The following is a 25006-nucleotide window of genomic DNA, read 5'->3' as shown; positions in this document are numbered from 1 at the left end:
CATGAACAATTTTGTATTTTCACATGCATGCATAAAAATTATATTTGAAAAATCGTGGATACTAATGTATAGTTTATGCACGTATATATGGTATCTGCATCAACAAAACTGTGAGTGTATCTCTTAAGTACATACACCCATTTGCAAAGAACCCCTTCATCTTCATTCATTAGAATTCATTCTGTCCTGGCCCACTTCTTTTTCTTTTGAAAAAACCCTCAGAGAAAAATGAAATGAATTATTTCACTTACTGAACTAATAACAGAAGTGGACCTTGTTTATATACTGAATAGAGCATCACATGATAAAAAGGGGGCCTTTAGGATGGGTAAATTTATTCAGACATTTGTTGCTTCTCTTTCCTTGGCCATTTTCATTTATCACAATTTTTCCTCCTTCATGTCATTACTTATGTAAACCTAAGAAGTTATATTAGCAGTTTTTAAGGAAAAGTTCCAGATTCCGACCCTGTCACTACTGATTTGTAACTTTGACCATGCTCCTCAAGCCCCTGAAATTTTAGTGTCTTTATTTGAAATAAGGGATATTTTTTATGCATCATGCAAAGACTATACTCCCTCTGCTTCACATTACATCCCTGTGACTTACTTATTTTATAACTGGTATTGTGCACCTCTTACTCCCCTTCACCTATTTTGCCCATCCTCCCACACCCTCCCTTCTGGCAACTATTAGATTGTTCTCTGTGTCTGTGAGTCTATTTCTGTTTTGTTGTATTTGTCCATTTGTTCTGTCTTTCACATTCCACATGTAAGTGAAAAAACTATAATGAGTTTTTCTCTGACTAATGTTATTATGGCTGAGTAGTATTCCATTGTGTGTGTTTGTATGTATGTGTGTATATATATACATGTGCCACATCTTCTTTATCCATTCCTCTGTCGATGGACACTTAGGTTGCTTCCATGTCTTCACTATTATAAACAGAGCTGCTGTGAACATTGGGGTGCATGTATCTTCTTAAATTAGTGTTTTCATTTTCTGGGGATAAATACCCAGGAGTGGAATTCTACATCATATAGTAGTTCTACTTTTAATGTTTTTGAGGAACTTCCATTTCTGTTTTCCACAGTGGCTGCACCAATTTACATTCGCACCAACACTGCACGAGGGTTCCCTTTTCTCCACATGCTTGCCAACACTTGTTATTTGTTGTCTTTTTGATGACGGCCATTCTGACCAGTGTGAGGTGATACCTCATTGGGGTTTTGATTTGCATTTCCCCGATCATTATAGTGATGTTCAACACCTTTTCATGTGCCTATTGGCATCTGCGTGTCTTATTTGGAAAAACGTCTACTCATACCTTCTGCCCATTTTTTAATCATTTTGTTTGTTCTTTTTGACATTGAGTTGCATGAGTTCTTTATACATACACCCACAGAGGTCACTATGGGTTATATATTAAACCTTCTATCAGGCATAACATTTGCAAATATCTTTTATTCAGTAGGTTGCATTTTTGTTTCGTTGGTTTACTTCACTGTGCAAAAGCCTTTTAGTTTGACCTAGTCCCATTTGTTTATTTTTGCTTTTGTTTCCCTCACCCAAGGAGACAGATCCGCAAAAATATTGCTAAGACTGATGTCAAAGAGCAGATTGTCTGTGTTTTCTTTTAGGAGTTTTATGGTTTCAAGTCTTACACTTAAGTCTTTAAACCATTTTGAGTTAATTATTGTGTATGGTATGAGATAGTGGTACAGTTTCTTTTTTTTTTTTTTTTGCATGTAACTGCCCAGTTTTCCCAACATCATTTATTAAAGAGGCTATCTTTTCCGCATTGTATGTTCTTGTCTCCTTCATCAAAAATTGACCATTTTGTGTGGTTTGTGTCTCCAGTTCCAGAATACTCTAATTAGCTTTCAATCACCTATACTTTACACCCTGACTAACCCACCTGAGCCATCAGTGTCTGTCACACGGATGGTTAGAGAATAACAGAGGTCTCCATGGGTTATATCATTTCTAAACCAATTTTTAAAGGCAAAAAACCTGGCCAGTGAGAAATAAAAAGCACATATTAAAAATAAAAATAATGTAGCCAAATTCAGAAAAACAAATGAAGAACATGGTTGAAAATGATCCAAAAAAAAACAATTTTCAAATTTTGGACACAGAAGGAATAGAGTTGATTATTTTTCTTTTGGTTTTAGTGCCTGTGGAAACTTCATCATAAACTAGCAGGCTTTTATAGTAATTTTGTTAAAAAAAAAAAAAAGATACAATATAAAATAGACTACCCAAGAGAAAAATACATACATAGTGTAAATTAATATAAACATGTTTTCACATATGAACATAGGGCAATTATCATTTTGGAGCAGTTACATGGAGCTGTTTCGTTAAAGCTCCATGGCCTGAAAAAAAAATTGTCCTAACTTCAGATAATGCTTCATTGATGGATTCATTCATTAATCCATTCATTCACTCAGTATCTCAGCAAATATTTATAATGGTTTTCTTCTCAGTAAAAGACTATGCTAGCACTATAAGATATCCAAATCTATTTGATAATAATCCTGGGCTCTGCAAACTTAGAGAAGAGTAAGAAATAATTTTACCAATAAAGTATATAACTGCACTTAAAATATTTCCTACCAACTTTAACTTTAAGAAATAGCAGGGACTAGGGACTTCCCTGATGGTCCAGTGGGTAAGACTCCACGCTCCCAATGCAGGGGGCCCAGGTTCGATCCCTGGTCGGGGAACTAGATCCCGCGTGCCGCAACCAAGAGTCCACATGCCCCTACTAAGAGTCCGCATGCCACAACTAAGAAGTGCACATGCTGCAACGAAGATCCCACATGCTGTAACTAAGACCTGGCACAGCCAAAACAGATAGATAGATAGATAGATATCCAGATAGATAGATAAATAAATAAATCTTTTTAAAAAATAGAAATGGAATGGACTAGAAAATAGTTTGTATTTACCATATAATGCACATGTAAAGATACATTATTATGTATACAAATACACATATTATTAAAATGCACACATGGTATATTATCAAATCATGCTTATGGATTTAGAAAAAAGGAATTATACATATTGAGAACTTTCCTTACACTAAAAAGTTTCAGGAAACCGTGAATGTGAGCTCTCTACATTAGTGTTTCTATGTTTGGCAAAATTGGTATTACAACCCAAAAGGCAGGATACAAGTTGCAGGATACAAAATTCATACACAGAAATCTGTTGCATTTCTATACACTAACAGTGAAAGATCAGGAAGAGAAATAAAAGAAACAATCGCATTTACCGTCACATCAAAAAGAATAAAATAACTAGGAATAAACCTACCTAAGGAGGCAAAAGACCTGTACCCTGAAAACTATAAGATGCTGATGAAAGAAATCAAAGATGACACCAACAGAGGGAAAGATATACCATGTTCTTGGATTGGAATGATCAATTTTTTCAAAATGATTACACTACCCAAAGCAATCTACGGATTCAATGCAATCCCTATCAAGTTACCAATGCCATTTTTCACAAAACTATAACAACAAATTTTTAGATTTGTATGGAAACACAAAAGACCCCAAATAGCCAAAGCAATCTTGAGAAAGAAAAATGGAGCTGTAGGAATTCAGGCTCCCTGACTTCAGACTATATTACAAAGCTATAGTCATCAAAACAGTATGGTACTGGCACAAAAACAGAAATATAGATCAATGGAACAGGATAGAAAGCCCAGAGATAAACCCACGCACCTATGGTCCACTAATCTTTGACAAAGGAGGCAAGAATATACAATGGAGAAAAAACAGTCTCGTCAATAAATGGTGCTGGGAAAAGTGGACAGCCACATGTAAAAACAATGAAATTAGAACATTCTCTAATACCATACACAAAAATAAACTCAAAATGGATTAAAGACCTAAATGTAAGACTCTTAGAAGAAAACATAGGCAGGACACTCTGACATAAACCACAGCAAGATCTTTTTCAAGCCATCTCCTAGAATAAGGGAAATAAAAACAAAAATAAACAAATGGGACCTAATTACACTCCAAAGCTTTTGCACAGCAAAGAAAACCATAAACAAGACACAAAGACAACCCAAAGAATGGGAGAATATATTTGCAAACGATTCAACTGACAAGGGATTAATCTCCAAAATTTGTAAACAGCTCATGTGTGGCTCAATATCAAAAAAAAAAAAAAACCCAATAAACAATGGGCAGAAGATCTAAAGAGACATTTCTCCAAAGAAGATATACAAATGGCCAAGAGGCCCATGAAGAGATCCTCAACAGCACTAATTATTAGAGAAATGCAAATCAGAACTACAATGAGATATCATCTCACACCAGTCAGAATGGCCCTCATCAAAAAGTCTACAAAAAGTCTACAAACAATAAATGCTGGAGAGGGTGTGGAGAAAAGGGAACTCTCCTACACTGTTGGTGGGAAGGTAACTTGGTGCAGCTACTATGGAGAACACTATGGAGGTTCCTTAAAAACCTAAAAATAGAGCCACCATATGATCCAGCAATCCCACTCCTGGGCATACATCCAGAAAGAACCATGATTTGAAAAGATACATGCACCCCAATGTTCATTGCAGCACTTTTTACAATAGCCAAGACATGGAAGCAACCTAAATGTCCATCAACAGAGGAACGGATAAAGATGTGCTACATATACACAATGGAATATTACTCAGCTATTAAGAAGAATGAAATAATGCCATTTGCAGCAACATGGATGCAACTAGAGATTATCATACTAAGTGAAGTAAGAAAGAGAAAGAGAAATATCATATATCACTTATATGTGTAATCTAAAAAAATGATACAAATGAATTATTTACAAAACAGAAACAGACTCACAGACGTAGAGAAAGAACTTATGGTTACTGGGGGGAAGGGGGGAAGGGACAGATAGATTGGGAGTGTGAAACTGACATGTACACACTGCTATATTTAAAATAGATAACCAACAAGGAACTACTGTATAGCACAGGGAACTCTGCTCAGTATTTTGTAATAACCCAAATGGGAAAAGAACTTGAAAAAGAATAGATACACGTATATGTATAACTGAATCACTTTGCTGTACACCTGAAACTAACACAATTCCAATATAAAATACTGGATGTATACTCCAACATAAAATTTAAAAAATTAAAAACAAAAAATAAACAAACAAGAAAACAAGAGGGGCTTCCCTGGTGGCGCAGTGGTTGAGAGTCTGCCTGCCAATGCAGGGGACACGGGTTCGAGCCCTGGTCTGGGAAGATCCCACATGCCGCGGAGCAACTAGACCCCTGAGCCACAACTACTGAGCCTGCGCGTCTGGAGCCTGTGCTCCGCAACAAGAGAGGCCGCGATAGTGAGAGGCCCGCGCACCGCGATGAAGAGTGGCCCCCGCTTGCCGCAACTAGAGAAAGCCCTCGCAGAGAAATGAAGACCCAACACAGCCATAAATAAAATAAATTAATTAATTAAAAAAAAAAAAAAAAAGAAAACAAGAAAAACCGAAAAACAAAAACTAAAAAGACCTAAGGTAAGATTTTGCTCCTTATGTATTAATAATGAATTCAAATACAATATTAATGTTTTAAATAAATATATATCTTCCCTTAATTATCATAAGCATCTCCTTTTCTGTTTACACACAAAAAACTTACAAATTCAAATAATAAAAAGATCATGTTTTCAATTCGCACTCAGTAATAGACATATTTTGGATAAAGAGAATCTTTTAAAAAAACATATCATATGTGTGGAAATTCCCTGGCGGCCCAGTTGTTAGGACTCCGCTCTTCCATTGCTGAAGGTGTGGGTTCGATCCCTGGTCGGGGAACTAAGATCCAGCAAGCCGTGCGGTGCGGACAAAAAATATAAAATTTAAAATTAAAAAAATAAAAAATCATATGTGGATAAACGTCTTCAGTTCAACTCACAGAAAACAAGCCAAATTGATCTAAAATGAGTCACAGAGGTTTAGAATAGGGGTCAGCAAGTGTGATAGCCTGCTGACCAAACCCAGCTACCATTTTTATAAAGGTTTTGCTGGAACACAGACACGTCTGTTAATCTGTGTACTGTCTATGGCCACTTTTAGGCTAAAACACCAGAGTTGAGTAGTTGAGATGGAGACCATATGCCTGCAAAGCCAGTAACGTTTTATTATCTGGCCCTGTTCAGAAAAGGCTTGTTGGCCTGTGGTCTAGAGCTGTGGATCTCAAACTTGAACTCGCATCAGAATCCCTGGAGGTTTGTTAATGTACAGACAGCTGCTCCCACCCTGCAGCAGAGGTTCTGATCCAGCAGGTGGGGGGTGGGTGCTGAATATCTGCATTTCTAACCAGCTCCCAAGCAATGCTGATGCTGCTGGTCTGAAGACCACACTTTGAGAACCCCTAGTGAAGACCAAACATTATTCGCCACAGCTGTACCAGTTTCCTCTGCTTAAACGATGATACTGTTAAATGGCTAAATATATGCTGCTGAAGTAGCAACTTCCATTGCACCTTTAATCCAAGCATCATCCATCCCAAAGTATTCTTATCAGTAGCTCTGAAGTGTAGGTAATCATTACCCATCTCCCTCACTGGACTGATCAGGGCTTATGTCATCACAGGGGCTGAACGACTTGTCCTGGAATAGACCCAAAGTCAAGAGTACTAGGCGACTAAAAGCCCAGATTTCTTCAGCAATTACTGGGCTCTCCAGGTCACATGGTGTTTTTATAGGAATTCTAGACTCGCATAATGGAAAAAGAACCAGAGGTCAACTTGACAGTTGCCTTGCCTCTAAGGCCCAGGCAGACGTAGAAGTTCCCAGCTACCCAGGGTCCTCAGTGCCATTCTCCAACCACAGAGAAACAAAAGAGAGCAACTTGCCATGCACATTCAAAGTTGGAGCTCTCAGCAAAATATAGGCGCCATTTGCTCACAGTTTCAAGAGAATTCAACAAGGGTAAAACGACCTTGAAAAATAAACTAACTCTCTGGCAGTCAAGTGGTGATTCTGTTTTCTGTGATTACATTCCATTGTTTGGAAAAGAATTTTCAATGCCAGTGTTATCAAGACTATCTATCATATTAGTAGTAAGGAGTTAAGTTTTTAAAGACATGATCTGGAATCAATTATATCGTATAATAGCTTTGCAATCTGGGACAACATAGGAGGTCTTTTCATGAACGTCACATCCAGTCAAAATACATGCTCGATTTGAATACCAGAGCCACCCAGATTAGTTACATTACGAACCTTCAAAACTCTTGACATACATAGCCCTTAAAAGAGAATCACGTTTGGTTAGTCATTTTAAAAAGATGAAAAGGAAAACAATAGTAGTTCTGAGGTCAAGTTCACAGTTAGCTAAAAGAAACAGTTGAGAACACACTGAAAGATTAAAACTGCCATGTGACGTGTGAAGGTTGAAGCCAGCCCTTGATGAAGGGTTCAGATTTTATCTCCTTCTGCATATGCAGAATAGCACCACTAAAGTTCCAAGACAAAGAACCACAATTCGATGACAATCGTTTTTCTTTGGCAACTACGTCTGTCCCTATAAAACATGCCCTTTTCCTGATGGCTGGCATCTTCCACAACGGAAAACTCAGCACGGATGAGAAAGAACATGAAAACACCCCCCACCACCACGAATTACGATGCTGTTCAAAGGCGTAATCAAGCATCCAACAGATAATGAGCACACTGACCTTCCAATGCAATACACCAACCTTCAGAAATCCACGACTGTTCACACCACTCATCAGCCGAAGTAAATCTAATACCATGCACAAAGCCATACATATCCTTCTTAAGAGGAATACGTACATTTATATTTCACTTTGATGGCAATCTGGAACCAAACCAGTTCAGAAAAAGTAATGTACTTTGATATGGTGTCATATTAAGTAAATTTCACTTCTAACACTGTTAAAAATCTGTGACACTGTACTGATTACCGTTCCAGATTCCCAGTGGTATAATATCTCCTCTCTAGTTACCAGCCGCTGACCTCTCACCCTCCCTCGTCTCCCCTGGTTCATCAGTCGTGGTCCTCTCTGTGACGCCCAGAGCCTTGTTCCTCTTTCCATCTCCTGCTTCTTATTAACACTTTCCTTTACAGACCAACAAACCATTATGGCTCTGTTGTTTAGATGTCCCCAAACACTGCCTGCTCCAAATACCCCCTGTCCTTCCATCAATTTGCCATCATTTGGGATGCCTTCATCTCAGACATCTTTCATCAAGTACTCGTCTCTCTGGCCACGCGCACTTCTATTCCTCTAGCTCATGTCCTCCTGCAAACATCTTCCACCTCCAGCCCCTTCACCTCTTTGTCTTCTCCCATACATCGTCCAGAGCTGTCTCCTGTTCCTTCAGGTACCCAGCCAATGCCTTCAACTCCTGTGGCCCAGTGTCTTACACACATCCTCTATCAACAGTCTAATACTAAGTTGATCTATGCCCCAAATATTGGCTTGTGTGCTCTGTATTTGTTATTTACTTATCTCCACCCTCGGAGATATGTACCATCTTCACTGTAGAGATGAGAAACCTGAGAAACAAAGCACCTGCCTAGAATTACATCAAAGATTGGAATCGGGCAGCCTGGCCAGAGCCCTGACTTGGTCACTAGGGCTCCCATTTCTCTGCCTCAGTGAAAAGTACCAACACGTCTCTTCTGGTGAATGTGTGAGTGGGGTGCAGGGGCCCTGCTACCCATGTTTCCCCAGAAGTGGCCATGATCAATGTATCTAACGAAACCAACAAGCAGGGAGAAAGATACAAAACATGGAGAATTAAGCATGGAGAGGGTAAACCCTAGTGGTACTCTGTCTTTGGTTCTAGTTTCTTGGACACTTAATACATGCTTATACCTCTTGCATTTTTCTGAGTCTTTGGATAGATGATGCTTTTTCTTAATGGCTAAACCTTACATCCGATGACTGTATCCCTCATTCTCAGCCAAATAATGTACTTTTCTACAAAGAGAAAACAGAAGTTCTGAGATTGGAACTTCTTAGTGTGAGACTGACTCTTTTATCTGTGAGAGGGGCAATCTTTCCTTCCTTATCTCCTCCTGCAAAGATTCCTGTTGTCTACCTGTATTCTGGATACCACTGGCTACTGACTTCTCGGGATAGTCACCAGAACTATTATCTATTCTCCTTCCAGAATTTTGTCCTCTCCTGCCAATGCTTCCTTTCCACCCACATTTAAACATACTCATTTTCGGACTTCCCCAGTGGCGCAGTGGTTAAGAACCTGCCTGCCAATGCAGGGGACACGGGTTCGAGCCCTGGTCCGGGAAGATTCCACATGCCGCGGAGCAACTAAGCCTGTGCGCCACAGCTACTGAGCCTGTGCTCTAGAGCCCACAGCCACAACTACTGAGCCCATGTGCCGCAACTACTGAAGCTTGCACGAGTAAAGCCTGTGCTCCACAACAAGAGAAGCCACTGCAATGAGAAGCCCGTGCACCGCAACAAAGAGTAGCCCCCGTTTGCTGCAACTAGAGAAAGCCCACACGCAGCAACAAAGACCCAACGCAGCCAAAAATAAATAAATAAATAAATAAATAATTTTTAAAATAAATAAATATACTCATTTTGCAAATAAGCAAAACAAAACCTCTCCTCAACTTCCATCTGCTTCCCAAGCTTGTCCTCTTTACACAGCCAGGGGTCCCTACATTTGCATGCTTTGTTTTCTCATCTCTCATTAAACTTCACCTTTAAATGGAAAGAAATCACCCTAAGCAAGAGAGAGAAAATGCTAAATCACATTTTTAAAAAATTTAGTAAACCTTTTGTTATAGCATAGTTTTAGATTTACAGGAAAGTTGCAAGAATGTTGGAGAGTTCCCCTATTTTAACATCTTACATTCATCCGGTACTTTGTTACAACTAATGAACTGATACTGACACACTACTATTAACTGATGTTTATACTTTATTTGGATTTCCTTAGTTTTCCCCTAACATCCATTTACTGCACCAGGATCCAAATCAGGACATCACATAAACTTTTAGTGTCCATAGCTTCTTGGTCTCATTTAGGCTTTGACAGTTTCAGACTTTCCCTGTTTTTGATGACCTTGACAGATTCATAGAATGTCTTTCAATTTTGCTTTTTCCAGTGTTTTTCTCGTGATTAGGTTGGGGTTACAGGCATCTGGGAGGAAGATCACAGAGGTAAAGTGCCCTTCTCATTACATCATATCAAGGTCACATGCTATCAACATGACATATCCCAGTTGACATTGACCTTGATCCCTGGGCTGATCAAGTGTTTCAGGTTTCTCCACTGTAAAATTACTCATCTTCTTTTACCTCTGAGGAACAATTTTTAACAATAAAAGTTTCAAATACTTAACTTTAGAGTATCTAAATCACTAGTGAATGTGGTTACACCTACATGTCTGTGTGAGTTATCCTTTGCGGAAGTGCACCTTGATTTTGTACCGGGATGGAGAGGCACAGAGAGAGCGAGACACACAGCGAAGCCCAAGCACTCCAAAGAACAGGGCCTTCAAGGGACCAAGAGAATACAAGCATCTGGGGTTGAACAAATATCCTAGGCTGAATGTGGAATCATGAACTTAAGTGGACCGACAGGGTTATATATTCTCATTATTTGGAAAGTAAAGTTACTGTAACACAAAGACTCTAAATACAGAAGTTCAAATGGACTACACGTTTGCTTCTCTCTCATGCAACAGCCCAGAGATGGCTGGATGGCTACCTTTGCCATCCTCAACCCATGACTCAGCACCTGTGAGTTAAGGTCAGCTGCTCCGTTTGTCAACACTGTTCAGCCAACAGGAAGGAAAGAAGAATGGAAGGTATCTGTCCTTCTTTCTCAAGAATCGGAGGCAGAAATTGTTCATGTGTTACCGTTATGTTCCACTGGCCTGAACTTAGTCATGTGACCGCATACCAAGCTACAAACCAGTGGGGCAATGCAGGATCTAACTGGATGCCCGCCTGCTTGCTAAAGCTTGGTTATTAGGTTTATAGGAATAAAGTATCTAGAAGAGAATGGATACTGGGAGAATAAATACTGGCCAAGACGAGCAGATCTTTAACGGAATACCTGGTGGCAGGTTGTTTGTTTTTTCTTCCAATAAAAACACAACATCTGGACCAAAGCTGCAAATCGAATCAGCATCTTGTTGAGTTTACGAATCTACACCATTCTCCAAGTCCCACCCACACATCTCAAACAAGCGAGTCAAATGGGGCTGTGATAGAAAACAATACACCTGACACTTCCCAGTGTTGATGGTGGCCCTAGTCTCTGCTACTCTCCTCAGGGATGCAATATTAACTTTGGTTCAGTCTTTCAGTAGGGAAGGCAATTCTGTGAGCTTCTATTCTTCCTTCCACACAAGTCTTCACTCCGTGGATTATGGAGACCCAGGTGCCTGCTGTCTCTGCCCCGACTGTGCACTCTTGGGAAAATGAGCCCATTGCTCCTCCCCGCCCCCCAAAGATCCTATTTTTACCTGACTCTCAGAATCCCACTCTGACTGCGGGAATCATCTGTACTCTGGGACCCAGCAGTTGGAATCAGCTCACAGGCAGCGTTAAGTCCAACCTAAGACACAATACATTGTCCTTTTGCCGTTTTCAGACACCCAAGGAAAGGGCCACCAGCCCCTGGAGGAAGGCCAGAGGAGGATTTGTAGTTCACACCCGAGCATTGTCTCAGGTACCTGGTCTAGGCGGCACGGCTTGCCCTTCATACCAAAGTCTTGAGGTTGACTGAGAGACTAAGACTACTTCTGTGCTTAACCTGGCTTCTGGTAACTAGTCCTAATGTGCTTCACGTGCACAGGTCAAGTAGGACAGTAGCAAAATTCTTAAACTTTCCGTCACAAAGAAAATGAAAAGAGGATGAGGTGGAGGGTAAGTAATGAGTGGACCTGACATGGGGCCTGGCAACAACTAGAAACGTGGAAAATTCACACATCTTGTCCTTACACCCTTCTGATCTAACAGTGTGGACCTTCTGATCTAACAGTGTCAGATCTCTGTAACACGCCCAGCAAAAGCTACCCTGTGCTATCACGCTGAAGTGACTGAATTCAAGAATCCACCATAGCGAGCAGTGATAAGACATAGTTATGCTGAGTCTGCTGCGTTAAACATGAATATATAATACCTCTCCACAAGCAAGAAAACACACCAGCAATAATTCTGCATTCTCTGAGCATTTTGGAGTGGTTTTTATAGGTATTAGAGTTAAACTACATACATTCAAGCAGTGCTTCATCACTTACCCATCTAAATGACAAATAGGGGAAAACATATAGGAAAACATATCCATAATTTTCTGAGTTACAGACAAAATGCAGTTAATGGTAACCATTTCAATATCCAAAATTAACTTCTTAATTTCAAAACTAAAATTACAACTGAAATAAATTTTGTAGTATAAATTAAAACAGTCTGACATTCCAAAGGGGTCTGAAATGAACATATGTATCTTGATAATTTACTGAATTTACTGAAACAATGTTTTGGATGTCTTGAAAACGTTTCACCTTATTTTTAGCCTAATTAGTAATCAACAACTTGATTTACTCGCTTATTGGTGAAAAGAAATGGGGAGGGCTTTGTTCTGTTATATAGGAAACATTATTTTTAGTAAACAAACATCAAAATATGTTTCCTCTGTGAAGGTAGGGCAAAATCTTCAAATGCGATCTGTGCCTTTCCCTATGTAAGTGACACACTGACAGATTCAATTTAGTTTTAAGATCCGCTCTGGCACTGACAGGATGTTAAGCATTCTGTTGCTATAGATCTGCACCGTTTTAATTTTTTAATTTTTTTCTTCCTAATAATGAAGTTCCAACAAAACAGCTAGCCAAGTAAATGCCATGTGAGCGTTCGAGGTTGATGGATTACACTCGGTAATTCTGGTTAATGAGGCACTAAAATGATGAGCAGAGAGACCAAGGAACTGGTGACAGCTTGGCAGTACTGATGACTTCTCCAGGGACAGACACTAGGAGAAGCACTCAGGAATAAGTAGTCTGCACACTCTGTAAACAACAAGGGCATTAACATATCAGGTCAACAGGCGGATTTCAAGAGTGGAGAGGAAAACTTACCTTAGGGTGTCCCTGAAGCGTCTGCATTCACCTGTACCTCTCATCACGATGGAAATCAAAGCCTTGTCTTTCTTCAGGTGACTAGAGTTGGTTTTCACTCTCCTGAAACCAGAGGTTTCCTGATCAGTACAGCTAACTCACCAAGTGGAATTACCCCCTTTGTTGTGCATTGGTTTGATATGATTTCCAGCCCACTTGCTCATGACAACAACAAAGTTGTGATTCTAAGTAAAGTTGTTCTGATGTATACGAGAAATTGTTGTCAGGACGTCATCATGCATGCATGTGGTTAACAACAAAAACATGGGAAGCAGCAGCAGCTAGGGCAGGGCCCTTCAGACTACACACACCCAGAATCTGTGAGGACCGTCCCAGGGTGTTTGGTCCGGGCAAGGCGACTGCGGACCTGAATGGCCCTCTGAAGACCCCGGGGGCATCAACTCCAGCCTGGGCAAGGCGACTCTTGGCCGGCAGTGCTGGAAACCATGAAGCAGCCCCAGGAAGGAGATAATCTCATCCACAACACCTGTACCTTCACTCCCTGGCAAGGCGCTCCAGCAACAAGGATTTTCACTTTGGACCCATCGCCAGCACTGACACATGGCTCTCAGTTGGCCAAGCAACTCTTCAGAGAACCAACGCAGAGAAAGGTACACCTCAACTAAACTTGGACTCTATTCCTTTCATCCTCCCCTTGCCTGGAACAATAGCATGATTAAGCTATTATTGGCTTGGAGTATGTTACTTCTTTAGTGGCTTATTAAGAGACATTATCCTGTACTCTACTGGCTTGTGAAATTACGGGTAATTTCCGCAGTGAACCTGTGTTAAATAAATTACTGGCAAAGACAATCACAGTCTCTGAGCATAATTTGCTGCCCTGACAAAACACCCTTCTAAAGAGCATGGTTTCCTTTTATGATTAAATGTTTGCTATCCATAAAAACTGACCTTGGGGAGACCTAAGAAATCTTTTTCTTCCTCCACTGGGGCAAGGAGAACAGAAATGATGGGAAGGTTTTGTATGAATTTCACAATGGTTAAGACCAGGAAACTGACAATGTTGATATCTGCTGATACGAAATTCAGTAATGGTTTTAATGATAACTCAAGGTTTTTACCTCTTTCAGAAATAAACATGAAAGTAACAAGTCAACACATATAATTCTCCTGTTTAAACCTTAATTAGGAAAAATGCCCTAGGATATTATTTTAGAAACATGAAGAACCGTAGGCTTCCTTCAGCTTCTTAGCTTGCCTTACTTTGACATCAAATTGCATGTAATTGTCCCTGCATGTGTCTGCATGGACTCATATAAAGACAGTTGAATTTAGTAATTGCAAGATATTACCTTTTTAATTGAATTTATCAGTAAGTTTGAATCTATAGCCCCTGGATAGCACTGGGAGTAGGAGAAAAAATTCACTGATTTTGTTATTTCCTCAGGCAGCAAGGGGTCAATGGTGTCTGGCCTCTTTCAGCAGTATTGATACATTAGAGTCTGCACTTTTAATTGTTCCATTTTTAACAGGGCTGTAAACCAACGCAAAGTTTTCTTTGTAAAGTTTTGCGAAGTTATATATATCTGTCAAACTACATTCACTCAGTTTCTATTTAGAATTTGGCTTAATGGAATAATTTTCCTGCACCTGCTTTGATGTAACACTGCTGAGAAACCCTGCATTAGAAGAGGGGGTAGAATCTCATGGAGAGAAAATGCCCAGAGAGGCTGCCTACCCTTGCTGGTGATCTTTCCTATCAGGGGTCCTCCGTCCCAGGAGAGGAATGAGGAGTTGGCAGAGATGACCGAAGGGTATCTGCACTGGGCCATCCCTTGAGAGGCCGGCATAGAGCCCTATCCGACTCCTGCCATACTCTTCTGAGTGTCCTAACGCCCCTGACCAGGTAAAGTCTGCTCCCTGGGGCAGCACACGTTCTTTCTGCACCTCTGGTTCCCAGCACAGACCTACGCACGAGGCAGACGCTTCATGAACATTTCCTGAAGCAATGGAAAGTGTTTCCATTCCTAACACCAATGACTAGGACAAATACTTGGACTTTTTTTTTTTTTCTTCTGTTAAACACAGAGTGAGTAGTATCTACAGCCATTCCCACTTTTCTATTTGTTGAACATGATAGCACCAATTAACCCCTTACTCCTTTATTTATAAATTCCTTATGGAATACCGATAGATCAGTAAAACGAGGGCCCCTATGAATTTCATTGCCCTCTACTCATAATTTCCTATTGCCTATTTTTATTTGAGTAAGAGCTCAAATACATTACAAACTTAGAAGGAGCATCACCACGGTACATATTTTACTTGCGTGATTTATGAGGGCCCACAGGGTAGTGACAATTACTATCGCCGTTTGACATTTGTCATCCAGTGCAGAGACGTTCAGATACAGAGCCCCGAGGCGGAGGCCCGCAGTTCCCACCCAGGCAGTCGGCCTGCGGTCCCCCTCCCCTTCCCCAGCCCTCTATGTCTCCCCTCCAAGCTCGTGCGTGCAAGACTGCAGTGCGCTGTATGAGGTGGTTATTTCATCCCCGTCTCACAGTCAGGACTGAAATCCCGTGTGGTTAAGCAAGCTGGCTCAGACCCCCCCGCAGGAAATGGCAGGGTCGGGACTCAGGCTGTTTGACTTGTCAGGCTTCCAGCGCCCTCGCTGCAACAGTGCGCTTTCTGTGTGCCCAGACGTCAACCAGCCACCAGCACGGCCACCTACGACTGTGGTTTGAAACGCATGAGACCCCTTTTCCCAGTTCCTTGTGGGGAGAGGGCACTGGCATGGACAAGACTGTCAAGCCAAATGAGGCTGGTTACTCCAACTGTTATTACTCTCTGATAACCTGGCCACGTTCTCCAAAGACACCTCAAAAAAAACCTTAAAAAGTAGACCCTATTACGTCCTCATCTGTTGCTCGAATGTTTTCACCTGGAGCAGGGGCAACATTGACTTGCAGAATTGAGTTGCATCTTGTCTAAAACGTATTTTCAGTCTCCTCCCCAATCGGGTTTTCAGGAAGGACAGAGGAACATCTTTGAAAAGTACTAGGGTTAGCTATTTGCAAACAGCAGATGCATCTGAAGAAATGGGAGTGTTTTCTTTTAACATCTGAGATGCTAATACCTCAGAGACCTCTCCTAAGCATTTGGTTTCACCATGTGATTTGCTTTGCCAGGCATATTCTATTTGAAGTTTCTACTCATCAGCGAAGCACTGTAGACTTCAAAGGCACTTCAGCATCGGTTGACTTGAGTCAGAAATCTTTTGCATTCACACAGCATGAGTCATGGCACCTGAAAGAGTTTGTTGGAGTATTTCTCAATCCCTTTCACTCAAGGGAGACTGAGTGCAACAACTCTCCTTAGGAAGCCCTTCACAATTCTTGCTGAATGTTTTTAAATGGCTTTTGAATAGATCTCATTTGGTTTTCTATTAGGAATCCCCTCCTTAATTTGAAGACATCATTTTTTTCTTAACCTATTTATAGTTGAACCAAACTTAGAACAACAACAAAACATTACACTAAGGTATATTTCAAGCCCATCTGACTGAAATAAAAGTCAAAGAAATTCTTTTGTATTTTAGAAACAATTATAATGACTGAAATCTAATGGAATTTGGGATTCAGTCTTACTGTTCTAAAATCAATAGGAAATTTTATGAATTTATATTTTGACTGATATTCAGGAATGCCAAACTTCCTACGAGATTCTAAGTGATCATGAATAAAAATGTGATTGTAGCTTGGTAGCCTGTAACAGGCCAGGATTCATTAAATTTTCCATTCTGTGGGCTGTCCTGTTTAATCAGTAACTCCTGGCCCAGCCTCATCTCTCTGCCAGGCTTAATAGGTTGAAGTGGATTGAAATGGATTAGGAATAAAGTACCTTTCTGCTTGGAAAAAGCTAGAACTTTGATTGCACTTTAAACTCATATTAAAATTAATTTTAAAAAATACCAAACACGGACACCACAATCCCCTTTTTGCAACTTCCAGTCAACCATAAAACCACACAATTAAGGTATATATGTTTTTTAAATGCAAAGCAAATTTCATTTTTTAAAACAAGTTACTACCACTGAAAGGTTACGTTCCCCTACCTCCACATGCCATCCCACTGGGCATTAGGGCTTCCACACATGAACTTGGGGAACACAATTCAGTCCATGGCAGCACCTTAGCCTCCGCAGTTTCCATTTAGAAAACAGGGTCTTGAGAAATGAGAGAAGGGTGCCGAGTGTACAGAATTCTCAGAGGCTCTGAACAAGAAACCTCAGCAGCCATGGTCCTTCCCCTTGGAAAGAAGCACTCTGGGGGGGGGGGGGGTGAGTGTGTGTGTGTGTGTACACAAAGCTGCCACTTTCAGGAGAGGATCCTACAGTGGAGAAGGGTTGTCCTCAAGAGCATGGCATGGGCACCCAGGCTTGGAAGACGGGGAAAGTGCAAAAGAAGAAAATAACCACCTGGGAGTGATAACACACTTTCTGATGTGAAGAATGGAGAAGAAAGCACCCAGTGCAGTTGACAGACAGTGAGAGGCCCACTCAGCGGGACATGTACAGCAGAAAGAAAGACACGGAAGAAAATAGTTATTCTGGAGAACAAGCGTGATAGAAGGAGAGGAGAAAGCAGGCATGAAAAGGCGCTGAGGGAAGGAGCACACAGAGCCAAGACACCAGAAGGACATCGTTCTGAGAGTGCAGGTAGGAAAACCTGACCAGAAAAGGAGGGACGGTGACAGAGAAGCAAGTTGGAGAGTGGGCCGTCACAGACTGGGTGTCAGGCTGCAGGGAAGGAAGGGCAGGGCGCTGGGTGGAAAAGTGGAATGAAAGGAAGAGTTAGTTGCAGAGAAAATAGGATGGAGTTTCTAGAAAGTTTAACATTCAAGAGAGTCAACACCAGGTTTAAATGCTTGGGAAATGATGATATCATCAATGATATTATCTGCACTTGGAGGTAGTGGGTTTCCTCAACTCCAAAGAAGCCAAAGATACTGGGTATTCTCTGCCCATCACCTCCTGGGCTTATTGAACGGCCAATGCCCATCTCAAAAACGTTTTCAGTTTCTAAAAACTGCACAAGCCATGCCAAGTTCGTAGCATCACCTGACCCTTTCTAACTCGCTCTCACCGCAAGGTCTGTCATTTCCTCCTTTCCTTGTCTTTCTCCTTGCCTGTCTCTTCCCTCTGCTTTAAGAGTAACTGCATGCTCCTTACGCGCAGACTCTCTCAAGAGCACCTTGGACTCTTCAGAGAAAAGGAGCTAAATTAAGCTAATGAATATAAACAAATGTACATCTCAGATTCTGAAATGAAGCAAAAGCGTCTTCCAGACTCACCCAGTTGAATCATTAAAGGTGACATTAAAGACTTTCTACATCTATCAAATGTATAACCATCATAATAGAGAGATTCTACTGAGACAGAAAATGAGGCTACCATTTTCCGATTTGAATAATAGCAAGCGAATCTGGAATAGTAATGGGTTTACAGTTCCTGCTGCATTCTCGCAAACATCACCTCGCCCGCCTGCTGGTTCACTGACAGATATTTTATGTTTCCCCCAAAGTCTCTGAAGGAATGTTTTTTGAATTGCTGTAAGCATGATCCTTGCTGTTTCCAGTGTCTCACCCTTCCAATAATTCAAAAGAGAAAAATGGTTTGAGTTTTCTTGATGTTTTCCCCAGCATACCCTACTTATGTCAAGTTCAGCCTTCCCATGTAAACACCAAGATTTGCCACAGTCTAGAAGTTCAGTGTCTGGAGAAGCACATTAGTCATGCAGGCCTTGCAGCAACACATGGTCTCCAGTTCTGACCCTGGAGATACTACGAACCGTATTAATGTAGCAATGCCACCAAACCAAGAGGGACTTAATACTAAAAGGACTCTGACCTACTTTATTTTAGAAATAACTGTGCCAGGAAGAATAACCTCTATGTCTCTGTTATTACATTTTTAAAAATTATTTCTTTAATTACTAGAACCTTAGTTAATAATCAGCTAAACATGTATGAGTTTGGGGGAGGAATAGGAAATCTGGGACACCTGACTATCTAGATTTTAATTCTTTTCATGTAAGGAGTTCTTACAGGGATAACATGGATGAGATACCATCTTTGGTCAAGATACCATTTATAACAATGTACACTATACCGTTTTTCCAATGATGCCTGAGGTATTCACGGATCTGATTTACTCTTAAAAGACAGAACACACCTCTAAGGGACAATCAGAGGACTGCTGGGTGGGCAGAATTCTGGAAGTGGAATCTGGAAGTCTGCCCTCAAATTGCTAAGACGCAGAAGACACTAACACACACAATTACGATTCTTCTTTAAGGCAGCGGGAAAGTGTTCATCACGCCCCCCCCTCACGTTCCTTGATCTTTATCACATTAAAAGGTGAAATATTTGTGCAACACACAAGCAAGCAAAAGACCGCAGATGGATTCAGCTGGGTTGATGGAAAACCTTTTCTATTTACAACTTTACATTAAGTTCTAATTTTCAGGAACCACACGAGATGAAATTTTTTTCTAAATCAATCCTAGTACTTTAACACAAGGTTTATTTGTGAAAAAGTAAGAAGTAACTAGGAAAAATAAATAGAAAGTGGCTCAAAGCAAATTTGCTCTGAGATGAGTTTGGAAGGACGTCCTACAGCAAGCATTTCACCTCGGACTTGCTCACTACGGCTGTACAAATGGAGACACGGAGAGACTTCTAGGTAGTAAGTTACACCTTTTTAAATGCTGCATATGTGTATCACCTGCATGACAGGCTCAGATACGTCCCTCCCACGCTGTTAGTAAGATGTATCTGCTCAAAACGCATGTCCATCAGCCCGTCAATCCCAAATGCCCCACGCCTTCCCACTTCATAAAGATTCAAGGCTGAGCCCTTTTCACTGCATCCAAGGCTGTTGCACGTCAGACCCGAGTCTTGTTCCAACTTTCCGCCTCACCCCCTGGATCGGCACACCTGCCCTCTTGCGTCTCCCCACCCTTCCTGCTCACCGAAACTGGAGCTCTAATCACAACGTCGTGTCTCCCTAAAGGACCCTTCAGTCCCACTGCCGACACCCAGCTCTCCTTCAAGGCTTGGCTCAAATACTGTCTCTCGTATCAAGCCCTCCTCCAATCCCTCGCCACAGTCAGAATTAGTGAGCTCTGCCTCTGCGTGCGACAGAAATAGGAATTGGCTTCCGCTGCAAGGTGCCGACTCTAACGCTCTTGCGTGTCCCCGGTGGACGTCTGAATCCACCAGCTGTGCCAGAAACCGGCGCTTCCTTGGTTATAGGTGTCACCCTCGTGGAGCCGGAACCCAGGAGAGCAGAGCGCTGGGCGTCCGGTGGGGGTGGGGGTGGGGGGCGGGGGGGGCTGGCAGAGGGCCCAGAAAGGGGCAGCAAGGCCGTGTGTCACAGCTGGCTCGCCTGGGCGGGAGGCTGTGGGCATCCCCTCGCGGTCAGCCTGCTGGAGAGGGCGGGGTGCCCGAGCCGAAAGGGTACGGGGGGTGGAGGGCCTGCGCGCGGGACAGCCGACACTGGAGCCGCACACAAGGCGACAGCAGTTTGTCAGTCGCATGCACTCACGTTTTGGGGGAGAAGGCCACCCCCCGGCGAGTGGGGTCCCTGGGGCTGCGAGGCGGAGCAGCGCGAACCTGCCGGGCCCGCGAGGCCCGCCTGGCCGACACGAGACGCGAGGCGGCGTCTCGCTCTCACGGGAGGACGGGATTGGCTCCGTTAAATAACCTCGCAGGCGCACGCGGGCGAAACCCGTGAGGCTGCGGGCCGACAGGTGCGGCTGGCCCGTCTGTGAGGAGCATCTGCCAGGTGAGCAGCCTTTCCTGCCGGGAGGGGGGCGCACCTGGGGAGGGCGGGCCAAACACAGAGCCAGACCTTCGGGGTCCCGGGACGCTTAAAGGTAAAGGCAGCACCTGCAATTCTAGACACTATACAACACAGAGGCTGGCAAATATGGTTTTTTTCCCTCTTATTCTAAGATTGTGTTCGAGTTCTAGGCAGGTGGCCCTGTCTGGAGCAACGCTGACGGACGGGAATTGATCAAAGTAATGGGGCACCTTGGAAAAGCCCCGTCACTACAATGCGTGCTGGCGTGCTACTTTGTTTTCTTCTTCAGCAGTGATGGTCCTCGGGAGAGGAATCCATTATCCTAACATGCCCAAATCACCATTGTTTTAACGAGCAGTTTTTTTGCGTTCTGTGAACTTGGAGGAAAACACACTGGAAAGAAAACTAAGGGCCTCTGGGCCCAGTCGAGGCTTGCAGGAGAGGAGGAAAGGCAAAACTAGTCCACAAATAACTGCTAATAAAAAGAGACGTCTTGGGAGTGAAATAAAGGGCAAGCAGAGTAGAAGTCATTAGGTGTACATGGAGCAGAACAGACACGGGTGGCTCCCAGCTGGATGGCATGCGTGACCTTGAGCTCCCCGCACGGGGCTGTCCCACTTAAGCCCGTTAAGTACTTCGGGCTCTTTACTGCCTGTAAGAAACAACAGGGCATTTCTTACACAGTGTTTCTTACGTAGTGTTTGGAGGTTGTGTGGGATGCACGCTGCACGTAACCTCACGAGATGGCTTCCCGAGTGCGTTAGTTTTCTACACTGAATAGCAACGCCCCACGATCTCAGCATGTTCGAGCAACACCCGCGTACGAGATGGCACAAGTCCAGGCCGGGGGGGCGCGGTGGGGGGGATCCCGGTCCTCTGCTCACGGTCTCCCCAGGCTGAAGTCAAGCTGGGACCGGGCTGCATTCGCATCTGAGGTCTGACCAGAAAACACTCCATTGTCAAGCTCATTCAGGTGATGGACAGAATTCAGTTGCTTGCAATTTTAGGGCTGAGGCCCCACTTCCTGGCTGAAATCACCTCTGCCCTATCTCTTCCCTTTCGCCACATCCTTGGTATAACCACAGGAGCGCCTTCATCACACTCACATTCAAGGGCTGGGATTGTACAGGGTGTGGACAGTGGCGGGCGGGCAGAATCGGGGGCGGGGGAGGGGCGAGGTTAAAATTCTGCCGACCACACCCTCCCCTTCTCACACTGAGCTCTGTTTGCAAAACAGTACACACACTCAAAATTCTTAGACCACTAGCAGACGCACAGAGATCGCTCAAATTGTGCCACCGCTAAAAATCAACATCAACACAACACTTCCTCCAAATACTCACCGCCTCTCATTTTTATGAAACACTGTACAGTGGAAGAATAAACAAACCTTTTTTTTCCCTCAGTACTTTCAAATTTTGAAAGCCCACCCCATCAATCGACAGCAGGCTCTAGCTCTGGTGTACCGTGGCAGGCACCCTGCAAGATGGTTCACAAGACACCCCGCAACTCCTGCCCTGAGAAGGGGCACGGTGACATGCAACCCTCCCCCTCTGTGTTTAGGGGCCTGGGCTGTACCTTAGAGAACATACTACACAACCAGAGGGGACAACAAAGCAAAACAAAACTAATGAACGTGTTCTTAATATCTGAGGATAAATATCTCATGCAGCACTAGGTGTCTGAATGAGTCAGTGAGCATAACTGACTGATTTTGCTTTGTTTTTTAATTTTAATCAATACTTTACTGGCATACATGAGATAATCACACGATTTTTCCCCTTTATAAAATTAATGTGGAAAATTACATTCAGCTGATCTTGTGCTCCTGGTTTAAACTCAGTTTGCTCATGTGTTAAGGTTTTATAAATTAACTTGCTAACATTTTCTTCAAAATTTTTATACTTATTAAAGTTGTTGGTAATATCCTCTTACTATATTTTCAATGTCTGTAAGGAACTATAATGATATCCTCTTTTTTCATTCCTAATACCGATTTTATTCTCTTTTTCCTTGTTTGACCTTGCCAGGATTTTTTTTTTTTTGAATTTCCGTTTTAATTTCTTTCTTTTTTAAATTGAAGTATAGTCGATTTTAGAACTGATTTTTTAAACTTTGCCCTGCGAAAGAACCCTGAGGTTTATAATGAAAGACGATTTCGCAAGGCCAACAGTCAGGGTATCAGCAGATGCCAGAGATAACAGATGTGGACACTTGTCCTTTGTAAACCTGCACATGAGGTGTTTCTCTTTTCTTTTTCTTCCTTCTCCTTTTTTTGTTTTCCTCCTCCTCTTCTTGTGTACAAGTTTTGTTAAAATTTGTAGAGAATTTCATTTGTGTGACCGTGTGATTAACTGTTTAAACCAAACACAGCTGAGAGCGAAAGGGAGCCCTAAAAATCATTAACACGGGCTCTGGATCCACAGAGGGCTAAATCAGGGCAGTCTCCAGCAAACTGGAAGCAGGGTGTCCTAGCCAGACCGCACACAGCTAGATCATTGCCTTGAAGCACGTCTTAGCTTTTGAGCCAACTGGTCCTACAGCAGCCTCCTGGCTGCACACACGTAATGTGAAATCTTCACTTTCTCTGAGTACTGAAAGATTGATGCTCTGAAAGGCGCTCCTGCATTCACTCATTTGTTCATCATTTGACAGATAATTACGGAAACCTGGGATTCCCGCAACTAAGGCCTCCCAGCAATGGTGTATTAAACACAGAGTGGGTTGAGGGTTAGGTGAGACCTGACTGACTCTAAGCTCAGCACGTCTACCCCTTTGCAAGTTAGGCGGCCTTTCATGTGGATAGTAATACCTATCTTGCAGGACTGTCAAGAAATGAGAAATTACACACATCAAGTCCTTAGCGACATTGCTGGCATATGACAGGAGCTTAATGAAAAGCAGATTGTGTTAGGCACTGGCACACTTCCTTGGTCCTCAAGAAGGCTACGGCAGCCCTGATGTTAACGAAGAGGTTGCATAAAGGAAGCAGCTCCAGCTCGCGGGCAAAGCCCCTCTCCCGAAAGAATCTGCCATCTCTCAAAGCAGATTAGAAAAGTCCACCTGAGGCAGCAGACAGATGGGCCCCAGGCTGAGCTACGGGAGTCTGTCCCCTGCGGACAAACAGTCCAAGATGAAGAGGGACGGAAGAGCCGAGCCCTGCCCGGGTTAACAGGTAAAAGACCACACAGCCCTCATTCTCGGGACCTCCCTGATGACACATGCGCAGAAAGCCTCCGCGGAGGTCAAAGGGGAGGGGGCGCCACCCCATGGTAGGTGACGTCAAGCTACCCACGGGCCTCTTGGCTGGAAGCCGTCCTGGCTGAGAGATGCGCACGCACACAGGGGAGGACCCTGAGCCGAGCCAAATGCGGACTCAGAGCCCGGCAACGCAAGACGACTGGCCAGAGGAAACCCGGCAGAAACGCCCCGTAAACGTGATGCAAACGACCGCGAGGGCGCGACTCTCTCTCTGAGTCCACCCGTGTGAGTCTATTCACAGGTACCCATTTTCCTGCTGACAAGCACTTTACTCGTCTCACTACTTTCCGTCTCTTCGTGGGAATTCATTTCTACGAAGCCGACAGGCCAGGGCCTTGTCGCTGGCCACTGTCGCTGACGGTCTAGTGGCTTGGATTCAGCGCTCCCACTGCCGCGGCCTGACTTCACTCTCTGGCCGGGAGCTGAAATCCTGGCTTCAAGCCGCCGCAGGCCGAGGCCACCCGAGATCACGCTCGTGAAAGCAGTCTAGGGCAGTCTATTGGGATAGCCACCTGGGATAAGGGGCTCAAAGGAAGAGCCCAGTACAGCCTTAGAACAGAGAGGTCACCTCGAGCTGGTGCGATGGAACCGTGAGTGCTTCGTGGAGGACGGAGCATTTGAGCAGAGCCAGGAAGAAGGGTTACAACAAGCAAATGTGATGAGGAGGGAACTGCAACAACAGATAAAAGTGATGGGGAGGAAACCGCAACCAAAGGAACAGCAGGCACCAGTACTCTGAAGTGGGGAACTGCACGTACTTGTAGAGAA

At 43.1% G+C, this 25006-nt stretch overlaps 1 long non-coding RNA gene across 2 annotated transcripts in view; it reads right to left on the bottom strand.

Moving 5' to 3' along the window:
* LOC103012576 (uncharacterized) overlaps positions 1–25006 on the bottom strand; it is a 508544-nt gene that overhangs the window by 322175 nt on the left and 161363 nt on the right. For both annotated transcript variants that reach the window (XR_009006628.1, XR_009006629.1), the window contains exon 3: positions 13114–13215. This is a non-coding gene — a long non-coding RNA (uncharacterized LOC103012576). The remainder of the gene's footprint in view (positions 1–13113; positions 13216–25006) is intronic.

This window comes from Balaenoptera acutorostrata, chromosome X, assembly GCF_949987535.1.
Source record: "Balaenoptera acutorostrata chromosome X, mBalAcu1.1, whole genome shotgun sequence".
NCBI lineage: Eukaryota > Metazoa > Chordata > Mammalia > Artiodactyla > Balaenopteridae > Balaenoptera > Balaenoptera acutorostrata.
Note: the sequence above shows the minus strand (reverse complement) of the source record. Positions and strands in the feature narration are given on the sequence as shown.